The sequence below is a fragment of the Petaurus breviceps genome, unplaced genomic scaffold (assembly GCF_028583685.1).
Source record: "Petaurus breviceps papuanus isolate PSGF00001 unplaced genomic scaffold, PetGlider_PUasm1.0 90417, whole genome shotgun sequence".
NCBI lineage: Eukaryota > Metazoa > Chordata > Mammalia > Diprotodontia > Petauridae > Petaurus > Petaurus breviceps.
In genome coordinates, this window is record NW_027187245.1 from 468,594 (window position 1) to 486,940 (window position 18,347).

Genomic DNA, 18,347 nt, shown 5'->3' on the forward strand with positions numbered 1-18,347 from the left:
AACTGCCCTCCAAAAAGCAAAAAAGAAATGGAAGATCTTAAAAAACAAACAAGCTATAGTGTATGTAAAAGGACGTAATTATGCATACAAGTGAGTATACTCTATGAAATTGTGGCTTCTGATCACGTCTTACTGATCTTTAACTTCTGTGCCTCAAAGCCCTACCCTATTAGTAACTTTCTCATTCCAAAAGTGGAGAAAATAATAGCACCTACCTCACAGGGTAGTTATGAGAATCAAATGAAATATTATATGCAAAGGTTTTTCAGGCCTACTTTGAGGCCATACTTTAATTATAGGAATGTGAATTGGTTTTATTTCTCCACTGGAAAAGAGAACAATAGGAAGAGAACACAATGTAGCAAGAAGCTGTGATTTAAACATACGAACTTCCTCCATTCACACAGATCTGAGCCCGTCTACATCTTAGTCTTGGGAACCTTTTTGAAGTATAAGCACATATTTCATTGAAGGCTTGCAAGTATGTCGTTAAGGACATCCTAGCTAGCACAGTTTTACAGATGAGGAAGTTGAGCTTTATGGATGTGGGATGACTTGCCCATGGACAGGTGATGAACCTAGATATTTCAGATGTTAAATCCATTACTCAAGCTGCTATACCAGATGGTATCACTATGACATGTGGACAAATTGTCATTTAGTGCAAAGCTGGTGTTTTCTTCATTTTTATAATGTCAACATATGTCCACTAATGGGAAAAGTCACCATGCTCTTATAGCAGATCCCAAGCTACTTCAAAGTGAACTAGAATTCATTTTTAGTTAATTTTACAAAATTAAATGAAAATACTAATAAACAACTATACTCATGTGCATTCTTTCCAAACAGATGGAGTTAAAAGTTAACACTTTTAAACCGGTGTCAACTACAGCCACTTAATATACAGCCATACCAAAATTTTGTGGTCTTCCCAAGGTTGGCTATCTTCACAAATGGGATTGCTGTCATCATCCAAAAACATGTAACTACAATGAAAGATATATTTACACCTTGACTTTTCAAGGAATACAATTGAAAGGCCTGGACCTGGATGTTGAGCTAGTTGGACTTAGACCTATTAGCTAGACTCCCTGCCCCTCTAAATTCCCCCATTGCCATGATGTCTGAAATTTCCACCTTATACACTCATTTAGGTTAAACATTAAATGTTATCCAAATGAAGAGGTTAAGGTAGATGACACATTAAACCTTTACTGGCCATTAAGGAATACTTAAGTTTGAAATAACCTATGACATCATGAGTTTGCCCACTAAGGTCAGGACAGAAAGGAACTAGCCATGGCACAAGTGAGTTTTGATGGGATAGAGGAAGGGATTGAGCAAAGCAAGGGTAAGCCCAGAGCATGGAGTATGGCCCAGTGCTGAATGAGGGCACTAAGGCAAGAGAAAGAGATATGAAAGAACAAAGATAAGCATAAACTACTCCATGACACCTCCTAAGCAGCAGTTAAGATGTTGTCTGCCACAAAGTTGCTTGCCTCATTTCCTTTTACTGAGAAAACAAGGCTTTTTCAAAAGGAACTGATTGAGAGAGGATAGAATACATTCTCCTAAGGAAAAGAGGATAAGTGAAAAATAAAACTCTTCTCAATTGAAATGTAGGGAACACTATACCAAATACTATTATGCTCAGAAAGTCAATTAAAAAAACAGAGAGTAAATGCTCTTAAGCAGAACAACTCATGTATAGCTGAAGTTCAGACCATACTCTCCAAAAACACATTTACTCTAATAAAAATCAGAGAGTGTTTGCACTAGAAAAGGCTTTGGGGATGATCTAATCTAATACTTCCTCATTCGATAGGCAAGAAAATCACAGCCCAGTGAGGTTACACTATCATTAATATTTTTCACAGTTATTATATATTTGTAGAAGAACTGTGTTAGTCACAATTTTTAGATAAACCTTGAAATGGGCCTTCTGACTTTGCTTTCCTTTAAATATGAAAAAGAATATATAATTTGTTTGTAAATACATGAATTTACTATGCTTACTATCTCTTACTCAAATCATGTAAAGTGATTTGAGCTTGAAAAACAGGATTTCTAAATGCCGACTTACAAGAGATGGATTATTAGTGCCAGACTTGGGCAATTTCCTCTTTGCTCCAGAGAATGATGAATCTTAAAGAGATATACCAACTAATGGAAAGTTCTTTTGTTCCCTGAGACAAGCCTTTTTTAACTTTTTCCTTTAACAAAAAGGGACACGAAATTTGGCAGACTACTAAACCTATGAGTAGATAGCAAAGCTGCAGCAAGACAAACACAGATTTCTAATAACTTACTACTTTGCCACTTAAACTTTCCAAGAGGTTGGAATAAAGTTGTCTATCAGCAAAAGTGAAAATTGTAGAAGAGAAAGTTTTTGACAGAGATCCTGGTACAATTGTATACATATTAAAATTCTGGTGAGTGTCCAAGAGAGTTGAATATCATGAATCGAATGGCTACCCAAGGTTGATCCTCCTTTCTAACTGAAGCTCTTAGTTACAGATTGAAGGCAATTGAACTCATGACTCCACCAAGTGGTCTACATCAGGATAGCCAGAGAGCCGAATTACATGAGCTTCCTATAACTCACCCCCTTGACTGGGTGGGCACTGAGGAAGAGAGAGAAAAGAGATGAGGTTTACTAAGATCCATACTTTAAGAACCAATGAGAAATACAATCTGGAAGTCCTTATTAGAACATACAGTGGCAGACATAGTGATCAAGCCAGTGTCCTGGCTATAGTGGCCAAAGTGCTCATGGGTGCTATATTTCCAATGTGAAGTAACCAGGTTACCACTGTGTTCAAACCATACAGTATCTCACCTAAGCTAAAATCATCTATGAATGTGAGTGGAGGGCATGGTGGTACGACTTTTAAGTAACCTGATATCACTGAACAGATTAATTTGTGTAGGTGTAAAAGGAAATTTGACCCATTTAATATTTGTTTGTTTCTGTTTTTGTTTTTACATGAAAGGACAAAGGGGGGTTTTGTTGTGGTTTGTTTGGGGTTTTTTTGTTCATTTGTTTTAATATCAAATTGATAAAGGCACAGGATCATTCCATGATTCTTATTTTTTCTTCTAATACAACTATCGAAGTGATCTTTTTAAATTTATTTTGTGAAACAACTACTTTTTCAGCTAGATGTCATAAAAATAAAATGTTAATCCCTTGGAAAATCTTACAACCTAATGTAAATCTTCTGTTTTTGGAGAAGTGCTGACAAATACTAATTCTTATATGTGGACAGTTTATTTGCTTAAAAAAAGGCACCTACAGCCTTCACTAAAGTGCGTTCATATTCTTAAAAAGACAAATAAAGGTCTGTAAGAACATCTTCCTCTAGGCCACAATAACTTCATCTTCTACATAGATTTCACTTGCTAATGACAGTGTTTATGAATTCTAACAGCTGAACTGCATGGAATTCATTTCCAGCAAAGGGCTAGGAAAACTTTATAGAATATGAAAATTTCTTATAACGCAAGAGGCTTTTTAAAATCTTACTTGTGAGTGATATTTCTATTCAGATTCACAAGTGAGCTTTGGAATGGTAAGCCTGGGGCAAAGACTACTGACATAGGTAAGATGGTAGGACCTTCGGAGATATTTGTTCTTTGTAGGGATTTGGAAAATCAAAGAAGAGAAATTTTGTGTGGAGTATTGAACCCCTAAAAGAAATATTTCATATTTTGAGAAAAAAGGAAAAGATATACTTCATCAGATAAAAAGCTATCTTTTCTGTATATTGTTCTCTTGGAAGGAATAGCTGAGTCACCTTCTTAACCTTAACATTTTTGACATATGCATGTGCAAGATACCACTTCAGTGCCGATCAGGAGGTACTAAATAACATAGCACTTTCAGAACTATAAATCTAGTACTGTTGCCCAGAAGAAGCATATAGTGCCAGTAAGTACTAAAAATAGTTCCAGAGAGATTGGATTCTAAAACTGATTAAATAAAGGCTGTTTACTGTGTTGTTCAGAGAATGCTAGGGAAAGACTAAAAATTTATTCCTCTGCTTTTCCACTGCTTGATTTATCAAGAACCAGCCCAATTTTTTTTCATTTTCTGTTTTGTCTACTACCCCTGACTGATATACATCTGGGCCTAAAAAATGGAAGAAAAAGTATCCAGGTGATAAATATTTTCCTCTACCTCAAGAATATGACGGCTTTAGAAGACTGCAGCAGAAATAAAGGGGAAAAATTATTCTCAATGGAAATATAGGGAGAGCTCTAGTAAACACAACTTCATTACACTAAGTATGTATTATATTACTATAGACACCTCATTAAAGTCCAGTAGGGGGATAGCAAGATATTACAAAAATCTGTAACTGAATGTGGTGATATGGCTTCCAACTCTATCATTCAAAAGAAATTGTTCTCTCCAGAGGTACCAATGATTGCTTAATTACCAAATCTGATGGCCTTTTCTCAGTCCTTATCATACTTTGCCTACTGCATTTGACATTGTTGAACACTTTCTCCCTCTTGGATACTCTCTATTCCCTGGGACTTTGGGCCACTACTCTTGCCTCATCCTTCCCCTACACATCTGACTGCTTTTTTTCTGCCTTCCTTGATGGCTCACCATCCACAATATGCGGTATTTTAGGAGTGTTCCCCAAGGCTGTGTCCTAGGCCCTCTTCTCTTCTCTCTCTTGTTCATTTCATTAGCACCCATGGATTTAATTATCATATATACAGCCCCAGTCCATCCTGAGTTCCAATCTCATATCACTGTGTATTGGACTTTTCAGTCTGGATGCCCCAGACGTGTCTCAAATTAAACCTATCCAAAACAGAATTCATTATCTTTCCTCCAAAGTCCAAAGCTCTTGAAAATTTTTCTATTTCTGTTCATGGCACTACCATCCTTCCCAACCCTCAAGGTTAAAACATTAAAGTCATCTTGAACAAAAATGTCAGATTTGCTTCCAGCACTCCAGAGTGCAATGGTAACCAGATTACAATGTAATTGGGAAATGTTTATCATAATAAATACAATACAACAAAACATAGAAGATGTCTATTTGTGGTTTTCTAAGTCAATATAATGGTTAACAGGGATCCCTTTCTATTTGAGTTGAACACCACCAATCTTCAAGTCTCTTTCCATCATCCCACTTGCCCAATCAATGTCAAATTGTGCCATTTTTTATCTCCACAACATCTATCACCTCTGGCCGCTTCTCTCTACACAGAGTTACCTCTTGACTTTAAGCCCTCCTCACTATTTGCTTTACCCTACTGCAATAGCTCCTCTGTTCTTTCTGTCTCAAGTCTCCGCCTATTCCAATCTATTCCCCACACAGCTGCCAAAGTGTTTTTTCTTAAGTATAGATCTGACCATGCCATTTCCCTCTCATAGGATTATGGGATCATGGATTTAGAACTAGAAACAAGTTTGTGCTGGGGTCAGCTCAAACTGGTTCACAAGAACTTATTGCTAAATTTTCATAGTAAGCATTTATACCTCAGAAATTGCCAAACACAGCAAATCAGGGCTTGATTTATAGTTTTGTTAATTGTTTAGGTATAAATAAAGTGAAGGCAAAAATGTTAATAATATATATTAAAAATGCATAATGCCTACATTTTTTTCCCAGGAGAACTGGTGGATATTTACCAACACACTCCTGGATAGAAAGGACCTTAAAATTCATTAAAGCTAATACCTTCTTTTTTAATACCATGTAGAGAGAAGCGGCCAGAGGTGATACATGTTGTGGAGATAAAAAAATGGCACAATTTGGCATTGATTGGGCAAGTGGGATGATGGAAAGAGACTTGAAGATTGGTGGTGTTCAACTCAAATAGAAAGGGATCCCTGTCAACCATTATATTGACTTAGAGATGAAGAAATTGATGTCCAGAGGGGTTTGGTGACTTTCCCAGGATCATTCAACTAGGAAATATCAGAGGTGACATTCAAATCCAGTTCCTCCTGACTCCAAGTTTAGTGCTCTACCACACTAATAAATTCCAGGGGCTCCCTACTGCCTGTAAGATTAAATATAAATATTTCTGTTTACTTTTTAAAGTCCCTTATAGCCCAGCTGGCTCTAGACTAACTTTTCACCCTTATGAGACATTATGCCTCCACTACAATGAGAATCTCACTCAGGCAGTCCCGACCAAACTTCGCTTGTCTGAGTTCCTCACAAATAAGACTTCTTCCATCTCCCAGTTCCCATCTCTGTACCCTCATTCTAGCTCTCTCCCATGCCTGGAGTGACTCCCTCCTTACCTCTGCCTCACAGAATTCTCTTATTCCTTCAAGGCACATCTCAGACATCACCTTGTATATCACCTTTCCTCATTACTCCACTCCCCAACTACTCATACCCTCTTCCCAAACTATCTTGTATTTATTTGGATTTGTTCCATTTATATTTATTTGGTATAACTTTATATATACTTGAATTTCCATCACAATGCAAACTACTTGAGGAAAGTAATTGTTCCATTCTTTGCATTTTTATACCCAACACTGAGCACAGAGCCTGACACAAAGTCTGTGTTTAATAAATGCTTATTGATCAATCCTTTGGCCAGTAATTCAAAGCTCTGACCAAGTTTGGCCCCGGAAAATAGTTGAGGAAATGTAGCTCCCTCCCTTCTTTGCAGAACTGAGGAACCACAGGTTAGGAATATTGCAAACTAGCAGACTGAGTTAATGTTTTGACTTGGTTTACTAAACTATCTCCTCCCACCCCCACCCTTTTATTACTCTCTGTTAGGTAAGGGATGGCTAAAAGTGATGTTAAAATTAAAAATAAGACAGAAATTCTTCACTATAATGTGAACCTTTCTAGAATATTTGTTCTAGCACACACAAAGACCATCATTAAAGGAAAAAAAAATCTTCCAGTAAGCTGGCCTGGGTGCTAGCCCTTGCATTATTCCTGTTGTGGACTCTTCATACCAATTTCTCTGCTTATGTCAATTTTTCCAAGATTGAAAATTGGATAATATTCCTACCTATCTCGGTGGAATATTATTCAGCAAATATCAGAAATAATTGTTGTTTTGCCACAGCCTGGTGAAGGCAAATAGGGAAAAGGATGGATTAAGGACTATCGCTGAGGCAAAGGAGATGGGTTAACTAGCATAAGGATGAGTAAAAAATCAAAAGCATGAGATATAAAAAGACCTAGAGAAAGGCCTTTGGTATGAGAACATGGGCAAGGGTTACAGAGGATGCGGTATGGGTGAGCAATAATTTTTATGGATGCAGAAGATGCCTTTATGAAACAAATCACATATCAACAAAACTGAGTATTCTTAACCTTTTTTTCTATCATGGACCCCACTTTGGCTATTGTCTGGAGAAGCCCATGGACCCTTCTAAGACCTCTTAGATAAATCAAATATGTATCTTTTCACAGCCAAATTCCTTGAAAGAGCAGTCTAAACTCATGACCTCTACTTTGACCCTCTTCTTTACTTCTTAACCCCATGCAATGTGGCTTCCAACCTCATCACTCAAATGAAGTTGCCCTCTCCAGAGTTACTAATGATCCCTTAACTGACTAATCTGATGGCCTTTCCTCAACCTTCTCTTTTCTTGACCTCTTCTGCATTTGGTACTGGTGGTAACTCTCTCCTCCTAGATACTCTATCCCTCTATCCTCTCTAGTTTTTCATGACAATTCTCTCTTCTGATTTTCTTCCTTCCTTTCTGAACACTCTTTCTCATTCTCCTTTTTCAGATCATTATCCATTTCACACTTACTACCTATGTGTGTACCTCAAAGTTCTGTCCCAGGCTTTCTTCTTTTCTCCCATTATATTTGCTTCCTTGGTAACCATATCAGTTACTATGAATGTAATAGTCATTTCTCTGCACACGACTAGAGGATCTATATATGGAGTCCTACTCTCTCCTGAACTCCAGTCCCACTCACCAACTACTGGGTATTTTGAATGGAATGGTGCCACTGACATCTCCAACTCAATTGTCCAAATCTGAATTCATTATCAGCAGGTACCACTTTCTACATGAAGCCTCTCCTGATTCCCCCCAGCTCCTAGTGCCCTCCCTCTAAAAATCACTTTGCATTTATTTTCTATATTATCTCTGTATGTTTATTAACAAACATGTTTTCTTTTGTCATAGACTCTTTGAGGGCAGGGAATGTAGAATGTCTTTATATTCCCAGCATCTAGTTCAGTACTGCGCATATAATAGGTGACTAAAAATGCTTACTGAAGTATGCATCATAGTCATTTGTTTGGGTAAGTTTTCAGTATAACCCTGCATACCTTTTGCATTTCATAACTTCTCACCACCATAATTCTACTTTAATAACCTTGAGATTCAGCAAAGTGCCATCCTGAGTGCCATGCCAAGAGGACCGATGCCTTGAAGAATGCAGTCAAAAACTATACAATCTAGATATATAATCATACTGGAAACACCTTTCTGCTTTTTTTGAATCTAGTGACCAACACGCATGACTATATCAGCCAAGACTCTCAGGAATATAATTTGGTATAAATGAAATCATGTATTAGAATCAACCTAGCAAGAAAGAAACTAGCTTTAGTTTCCAAGAATATCAATTTCTACTCTAGGCCAATAAAATGTCTGTAACTAAACATATCATTGTACAACTTATCTGTCTCATATTAATTACACTAAAAACACCAACAATCATCAACACTGGGAGCTGAGCAAACCAGTTCTGGTAACCTAGAAGTCATGAAAAGCTTTGAGAATTGAACTGGAGCACACACTTCTGTGTTTCTTGTCAGAACTCATTGTAGTTTCATTATTTTATCTCCCTTATGGGCAGTGCCTGCGTCTGTATCCCAATTATGGGATACCCCCATTGATAAATTCAAGAAAATGTACAGGGGTCAATGCTGCTAGCAGGCAAAGCTTTGGACTTAGCTTATTTGTATACTGAACCAGGGCAGCAACAAATTAATTTCTATTTGTGGCCAGTGAGGTACCACTTAAATAGCTCCAAGGTTTACACAATGGCTTGAAATTAGAGATGGTGAAATCAATCTATAGTTTTTAAATATAATTTCAGAATTAAAGCCAATCTAAATAGTTTAATAAACAGGCCACTTGGCTATATAATAAGGGAAATCCCAATCTCAGATACCTGTGGAGTTCATCTAGCATTTCCAAATAAAGCTCTGGGGCAGAATCTTATTCAATCAAAACAGAAGCCATTGCTAATTACAGGAGAAAATCAAGAGATTTCACTCAAGAAAATGGGAGAGGGGAGAAGAAGAAGACTAGATCATGTCATTATACATTTTAAAATGATTCTACTTAGTACATTTGAAAAAATCCACAGGTCTGGTTCAATAATAGTATTTTTCAATTTGAGCCCCATTTCCCCCTCATCCTTTCTGAATTGAAAGGAGAAAATTCTATGTAAAAGCTTTGAGTTATCCATGGAGTTGAGAGATTGCTCCAAACAGTAACTAAGTAGGGAGACCAAATAGGAGGCCATTGAAATAGTCTGAGAAAGAGGCAATGAGGGTCTGATCTAGCATGGAGTCCATGTGAGTAAAGATAAAGGAGATTGTGGAGTTGGAAAAGATGCAATTTGACAGGTAGATTAGACATATGTGGAGAGTGAGAACAAGTAACGGAGAAAGGTATTGAAATAGTCTAAGTGAGACTCTTAGGTGTTTATTATGTGCTAAGTACTGTCCTTGCACTGGGATACAGACGCAGACATTGCCCATAAGGGAGATAAAATAATGAAACTACAATGAGTTCTGACAAGAAACACAAAAGTGTGTGCTCCAGTTCAATTCTCAAAGCTTTTCATGACTTCTAGGTTACCAGAACTTGTTTGCTCAGCTCCCGGTATAGAGATTTTACCCCAAGCAAATGGAAAACAGGATGGATTTTCAAAGTCAGTTCAGGAAAGAGCTGGGGGGGGGGGAGGGGGCGGGGAACCAAGCAGACATATTTAAAAATAAACACACCAAAATAATCCTATTCATTATTTCCTTGCAGATTTAAAAATCAAAACTGATCTCTGCAGGTCAACTCCCATCTACTTCCCTATGGAAAACTATCTGGGTTAAGCAAGATGGCCAGTTAGTGATGTGTTAACAATAAGTTTGACCCAAGAAAATACTGTAAAAAGAAGCTGCCCATTTAAGGAACTGATAACTATAACAGGAGAAGCCAAGAGAGTTATCTATGAAACAGAAGTTGATAATTGCTTAATTCTGTGCTTCCTCACAGTTATTGATGAAAAACTCACTATAACTCACATTAGCATAAGACACTGCAGAGCTATTACCAGTAAAAGGAAGTGCCAATAATCACTATAGTCAGACACTGAGATTATAGGTGAATGAAGTTCATCGCTAAGTCAATGAGGCAACAAAAACTTTGAGGGAGTTTAATCACCATGGAAGATGACCAAATTATCCATGAACAGTGGGCCAAAGTAGTGATCAGCTTGTCAAATGTGTATATGTATATTTATATAAAAATATTTGAAGAATCTGTAATTGTCAGCCCAGAGAACTCCTAATGGAGGAGCTTCCTTCATTGAGAGATCACAATGCATCACTTCCTTCTAAGTACCTCATATTTATGAAGACATACATATATTTTCATTTCTTCTGTAACCCATTAAGTTTTTTTTTTTAAGTTTTGGAACAACTTGCTAGTTTAGAGAAGAACTTTATTATTTTTTCTTATTCTGAAGTTAATAAGTTATTTCATCAATTACATTATACTAATCTGGCTTATTCCTCTACACTAGCCAAAGTCCTTGGGGAGCCAACTCACTCATTCAAGCATCTTTTGTCCAGACAAAACTGTTTTAAGTGGGTGCATGTAGGCAATCTGCCTTCCTAATTGAACTGCTTGGTTACCTTCAAAGCTTGTCTCTAGCAACTTTCAGACTTATACTTTAAGATATATTTTTAAATGATATGCCAATTCTTATTCCATATAGTTTTTACTTTGGTTTAATGGTATTATTCTTAAGAAATCCCAAAAGACAATTGTGTTTCAAATACCGTAGAGATCAAGGCCAGAAGGTGGCGTCCTAGCACTCATGGAACAGCGAGTAAATGGAAAAGAAGAGCCCCTTGCTGGGCAAAGGGGGTTAGGACCTCCCGCTGCCCCCTCCGTCTGCGGGGTGCGAGACTTGGGGATGACCACACCCCACTTTACGGATCTCGGTTCCCTGCCGTGTGAAAGCACTGAACTGACAGCGGTGTTTTTATTTGTTTGTTTTTGCGTATTTGAACCAGTGTCTTCACTAGCATGAGCCTGTGCTTCCTGTTGGGCGGGGGCGGGGGAAGTATCCGGTGACCTCTGAACTCTGTCTTCCGGCCCCTTCCGGCGTCACCCGGATGCTCACATTTCCTTTCGCCCCAGGCTGTCAGTCTCGCTCGCCAGCCCTGACTCTGTGGCGAAGGCCAACATCAGCTTTCCCGGAGAGTGAGGGTATCGAGGACCCCGCCATGGCCTGGCTGGATCTCCCGTTCTCCCGAAAGGACTATGAGTTCCGCACCATATTCAGGTACGAAGCCCCGTGGCCCCTGTACGCCATGAGCTGGAGCGTGCGGCCTGACCGACCTTTCCGCCTGGCACTGGGGAGCTGTGGGGAGCAGTATGGGAGCGAGGTACAGCTGGTGAGCCTGGCCTCTGACTGGATGTACAACACGGGGAATTTCGTGTGCAGCCACACCTTGCAGCACCCCTACCCCGTCACCAAGATCATGTGGATACCTGACCCTCAGGGCATCTACCCGGACCTGCTAGCCACCAGCGGCGACTACCTGCGGGTCTGGCGCTGCCCCAGTCACACTGAGGTGATGCCGGAGGGGGCAGCTGCCAGGGGCGGGACTTTTGGCCCGCCCCCGGAGGCCCAGCTCCAGTGCCTCCTCGACCACAACGAGGGCACGGGCGTCTGCGCGCCCCTCACCTCTTTCGACTGGAACAGCACAGACCCCCAGATACTGGCCACGTCCAGCAGCGACGCCGCGTGCACAGTCTGGGCTCTGGAGACCCGCCAGATCCTGGGGCAAGTGTCAGGGCACGGGCTCCCACACCTGGGCCCCTACAACAAGAAGGTCTACGACATCGCCTTTGGAGGCGGCCGAGACATCTTTGCCTCGGTGGGTGCTGACAGCTGTCTGCGGCTCTTTGACCTGCGCGTGCTGGACCGCAACTCTATAGTGTACCAGGAAGCCCACCACCTGCCGCTGCTGCGCCTGGCCTGGAGCAAGCAGGACCTCAACCACCTGGCCGCCCTGGCCATAGGCTCCACCGAGGTAGCCGTCCTTGACCTGCGCATGCCCGGCTCGCCCTTTGCCCTCCTCAACAGCCACAGCGCCTCGGTCAATGCCCTCACCTGGGCCCCGCACCTGGCAGGCCGCATCTGTACCGCTTCTGACGACCACCAGGCCCTCATCTGGGATATTCAGCTAACGCGGCATATTGCCGAAGGCCCCATGCAGACCTACACCGCAAACGGCGAGATCAACAACGTGCAGTGGGCCACCAACCAGACAGACTGGATCGCCATCTGCTACAACAACTTCCTGGAGCTTCTCCGAGTCTAAGGCCCTGGCCTGGGCCAGCAGTCCCAGTTCCAAGCCCTGCCCCAAACACCCACCCTGAGAAACAAGAAAGAGAAAAGTCCACAGCTGTCACCAGACTGTCCCTCCTTACAGTTCAGCAAGCACAGTTCATCCGCCCTTCCCAGAATGTTCCTGAAACGTTAAGACTGTTCAGACTTTTGCCAGACAATTCCCAAGATGTTGTGACTGTTCACACTTTTGCCAGACAATTCCCAAGATGTTGTGACTGTTCAGACTTTTGCCAGAAAGTTCCCAAGATCCATTGCCAGTCAGTTTCTTAGCCTGGCCTGGATTCAGACTAATCCCCAGGATGTAAGAACTACCCCAGGGGTGCTGCCAGTGCTGGACTTCTGACTGAAAGCTGCTTCCTCTTCCCCCTGGTTCATTATTAAACAAAGTTTGGCTCAATTCTTTGTCAGCCCTCATTGTGTTAATTGGCATTAGGGTGTGAGTGGTAATTGTGGCTAGAAGGTGGGGGGGGGGGAAGGAGCTTTAAAACCATGGGAGGAGGGGGGACTTTAAGGTCCATAAAGTGGGCGTGGGGATTTAAAACGGTTGAGGGAGACAGGTTTTAAGGCTATACTTTAATGTCCCTATCTTGCTCCCTGCCCCAGGCAGCTAACCTACTTCCTTTCCTAGCTCCTAAAGCAAATGTCCACTTTCACAAGGACAGTACTCCTGCCTTATGCAATCTTAAAGACATTTAGATTGTTACCTTTAAAAATGTTCAGTTTAAGTGAAATGAATTTCACTTTCATTTGCAAACCCAGGGAGGGAGTTTCCTCTCTAAGAATGAAAACTCATTTCAGTGCTTGTCCCTATCCTAATGGAAAGAAAAACAATGATAGACTTGGATTGGAGGGGCATTCATGCCTCCTTCCAACTCCTCTGACAAGGATATCTGGGGCCAAGAGATGGGGCCCTAGGGGCAGGAAAGTGTGGTGGTTCTGGGTGAAATGTCCTAGAAAATAAAGGTCATGGGAGAGAAGATGAGGGTAGAAGGTGGGAGGTGAGAACACAGGTAAGGGGAAGAGGGGATTGTGGAATGGGGTGAGAGGCAGCTGGAGGTGAGAGGTGGGCATAGCATGGGGGGGGGAGTGCAAGCCGAGCTGAGAAGCAGGGATGGAAGTGAGAGCACAAGTAGTGGTGGAAAGTGGGAGCGGGGGAGGGTGGAGTGGGATGAAATTGAAGGTGGGGATCATGGAAACCAACCTGGACCTTTGACTTCAAGTTCCAGAAGAGCTGAAGGCCAAGAGTGAATGTAAACTGGCTGCCAATAGTAAGATACTTCCTACCTAGAGGAAGCTAACCAAGTGTAGGTGACTTAGCATCAGTCATACAGCAAGGAATTGCCTGAGGGAGGATGTAACTAGCCCCCTCACCATGGCCATGTAGGGCACAGAACTTACCCAACTCTAAGGAAGCATCTCAGAACACCCTCTAGAACACGAATCACGGGGGTAGGCCAACTGGAAAGACAGGCTAGCTGTCAGGATGAATGCAGAAAAGGGCCACGACAAGGCGTCCCTTGGCCTAAGGCTGCCGTTTCCCATGAGTAGGAAGGATGTGAGAAGGAGATGGAAAGGCCCAGGAGCATGAGCCCACCTTAGGGATGATGAATAGAAGGCAAGGTGAAATATCTCATGGGAAAAACCACTGACCTGGAAAATAGATCCAGGAGAGATCATTTAAAAATTATTGGACTACCTGAAAGCCATGATCAAAGAAAGAACCTATAAATCATCCTCCAAGAAATCCTCAAGGAAAACTGCCCTGATGTTTTAGAACCAGAGGGCAAAATAGAGGTTGAAAGAATCCACCAGTCACCTCCTGAAAAAGATCCCCAAAAGTAAACTCCTAGGAATATTTTAGCCAGGTTCCAGAATTCCCAGATCAAGGAGAGAATATTACAAGCAGCCAGGAAGAAACAATTTGAATATTGTGGAAACACAATAAGGATAACCAAGGATCTGGCACTGAGATCTACTACACTGAGGGATCGCAGGGCTTGGAATGTGATATTCCAGAGGTCAAAGGATCTGGGATTAAAACCAAGAATCACCTACCCAGCAAAACTGAGTATCGTGTTTCAGGGGAAAATATGGTCATTGAGTGGAATAGAGGACTTTCAAGCATTCTTGATGAAAAAACCAGAGTTGAATAGAAAATTTGACATTCAGATACAAGAAGCAAGAGAAGCATGAGAAGGTAAATAGGGAAAAGAAATCATAAGGAACTTATCAAAGTTGAACTATTAACATTCCTACATGGAAAAATAATAATTGTAATTGATGAAACTTTTCTCAGTATGAAAATAGTTGAAGGGAATATATATATATATATATACATATATATATATGTATATGTGTGTGTCTATATATGAGGGTATATGGGCATATGAATACATATGTGAATGTGTGCATATATGTTTACAGGTATACATAGATAGAGGGCACAGGACCAATTTAATAGGAAGTGATGATACTTAAATGAAATTAAGAGGTGAGAGAGGAATATAATGAGAGGAGATTGGGAGAGACAGAATGGGGTAGACTATCTCATATAGAAGAGGCAAGGGGAAATGGTTACAATGGAGGGGAAGAATAGGAAGGCAAAAGGGAATGGGTCAACCTTATTCTCATTGAATTTGGCTTGGGGAGGGAATGAAATACACACTAAGTATAGTATCTCAACCTACAGGAGAGTAAGGGGGAAGGGAATGAGAGGGGGGATGATGGAAGGGAGGGCAGGCTGGGGGGGGAAGTTGGAAGCACCCACTTTTGAAAAGGTATGGGATCAAAATAGAGAATAGAACAAGTGGGAGGTGAGATAGGAGGGAGGGAAATATAGTCAGTCTTTTACAATATATCTACTATGTTACAATATATCTATTACCGGTAAAAGGGTAGAGAAATTAAAAGGGAAACAAAATTAAGGATGCTAAAAGATATGAATTTAGTAAGGCAATTCCAAATGGCAGAATTTCTAAGGCAGGAAGCTTTCATAAATTAATGGTCATCGTAGGCAAAAATAAATGAAGAGGAAGAGATGTATGATTCAAGAGGTAAACTAAAACAAGTCAATGAAAGATTTTTTTAAAAATTGAACTGAATCCAAAAATAAATGGGGAGCTGGTGGCATTGATTGAGAAAGAAATGCTGTCATAATTTTTCTCCAGCATAACTTGATTGATATCCTATATAGTTAGGAAGCCACTGTACATATTTTATGAAAGAGTGATTGGGATGGTAAAAAAGTAAAAATAAGCCTTTTTGAGATCATTAGGTTTTAGGAAAAAATGACAAATGGTCTAATTTTGTTTTTAAAATAAAAATTTAATGTTTCCAGAGCCTCTCCAAGGAGCTCATCATTTCAGATATTTTTTTTCTAATTTTTTTACTTCTAAAAATATCCCTGATTTTCAGGTAGAGAAATAAGTTGACTTTATTGTGTGGGAAATAAACTAGCCAAAAAGATTGCAACATCAAATCAAAGCATTAGGTAGAAGAATGGAATCACTATAACCATCCAAAAGTTATTAGTTTAAATATTCTACATCTATATCTATCTATCTATCTATCCATCCTTGTAGGCAGGGTCTGTATTTGGCTTTCTTATTTATCATCTCAGTTTTTAACACTGTATTTGGGACTCAGTAAGCACTTAATAAATGCTTTCTCATTACAAAACAAAAGACCTCATTCCAGTTCCAAAGAGATTTTCAAAGATCACAAAGTTCACTAGTATGAATTGAAGATGGATAAGCTAGTAACCCCCTCACCTCTCTGCTGTATTGCCCAGACCCTGAGCACAGTGACTAAGAATGATTATGATCAGGAAATTTCTTCCATCTAATCCAAATATCTTGACGAAATAGGGGACACATTTTTCTCTTGGTCTGGCCTCAGTGGCAAGATGGGGAACAGCAATAATTCTTCATAGACCTGTGCTTTCTCATCTATAGAAATTTCACTCAAGAACCTCCCTACCTCTTCTATTCTAAAAGCAAATTTAAAATGTTTAAAATTTTCAGTCGTTTAATTTTCTCTCCTCCGGGAGGATGTTGGATTAGAGATCATCTGAAAGGTCCTTTCCAAGTCCAAAATCAATGTTTCTGTGAGATGCCCCCCCCAGAAAGGACTTCATGACTATCTGGGCCAGCTGAAACTGTAATTGTGTAGAGGAACCAAGAGTGCATCTACTACCTACAATATGATGTTGAAAAAACTTAATCACACTGGGTCCCATGTATTTGCCTCTTACTTTCATTTCACTAGCTTTTTGCAGATTGGTTTTTTCATTAAATGCTATAAGTATGTCACTTAACTTCCCTTGAGCTCAATTTCCTCTTTTGTAAAATGAGAGGGTTGGACTTGATGGTCTCTAAGGTCCCATTCAGCTCTAAATCCATGATTCTCTGATCCTATAGATGACTATAGGGAGCTTTCAATACTGGTTATTAATCTGCAGTTGTCACATACAGATGTACATACAGCTATGCAAACACATATACAAATACATGTGTGAGTAGACTAATTTCAAAATAGATTCTACCTATGTGACTTTAATTAACTATCTGGTTCTCAGTTTTTTTTAATCTGTAAAATGAAGGAATTGAATTAGATTGTCCTCTAAAGGTCCCTTGCCCTTCTAAATCTGAAATCCTATGACCTTTTATAATGATTCTTGCCTACCATGAACAAAGAATGTTATATTTCTAAACCATTATTACTTGTGTCAAATTATCTGAATTAAATTGAACTAAAGTAAAAAAAAAACAATTAATTTTTATATGGATATCATTGCCATTACAAACACCATCATCTTTGATAATTTTTTAAACCATTCCTTTCAGTATAAGAATTAGTGGAAACTCAACATTCAATATTCTTGTGGCCTATAGCTAGAGAGTTTATTCCCATAACATAGCTGGGCCAATGATTTCCATTATTGTTATTGTCTTGCTCCCTTCTAGTATGGGCATATCAATATATCCCTAGAATGCCATACTGAGTGAAATCACACATTACTGTTCCACCATGGTTACTGTGAAAATAAGAGCCTTAAATATAGACAGATGAACTGGATTTGTCCTTGATTTTTTACTTATTGGAACTGTCTTGGTCCAAGAGCCAAGCTCTCTGCTAATCTGCCATGAGTCTCAAGGGATGTTAAGATAATGGTACCTTATGGTATTATAGTTGCAATGTCATAAAACACCATAGAGAACCAAGTGGAAATGCTGTAAGAACCACACCTGCAATTATGTTGATATCTGACTAAGCAGAGCACAAGTTAAAATGAGTTAAGTAATTTACTTAAATGGCAGCCTCAAGGTAGCAAAGGGACAAGTCAGATAAAATTTTACCCCTGAAGAATGGATCGGGCAGCTCCATGCCCTAATCAACTTGCATGAGTGAGAGTACCCACTCTAGAATTTGCCTTCTGTCTAACTATACTTAAAGTGCATCGTTTTTTGTGAAGTTATAATAGCATTTCAATGGATAGCTTTTATAAATCAGTCCTTTTCTTTCAAGATCTCTCCATGTATGCATAGAACAATGGAGAGGAGTGAGAGGGTAGGGTATTTCTAGTATTTCTAGAGATTTGCCTACTATACTGTGTTTCAGAAGCAGGATCTAAAGCCAAATTTTCTTCACTCCCATGCCAAACCTCTTCTACCTATCTATCTATCTATCTATCTATCTATCTATCTATCTATCTATCTATCTATC

The 18,347-nt window shown here is 39.9% G+C and overlaps 1 protein-coding gene and 1 pseudogene across 7 annotated transcripts in view; one reads left to right on the top strand and one right to left on the bottom strand.

Annotated features, from left to right (window-relative positions):
* Positions 1–18,347, bottom strand: part of LOC138177479 (protocadherin-11 X-linked-like) — a 482,211-nt gene that overhangs the window by 406,941 nt on the left and 56,923 nt on the right. The gene's annotated exons all lie outside the window — the stretch shown is intronic.
* LOC138177481 (DDB1- and CUL4-associated factor 7 pseudogene) lies at positions 9,958–13,052 on the top strand (annotated as a pseudogene).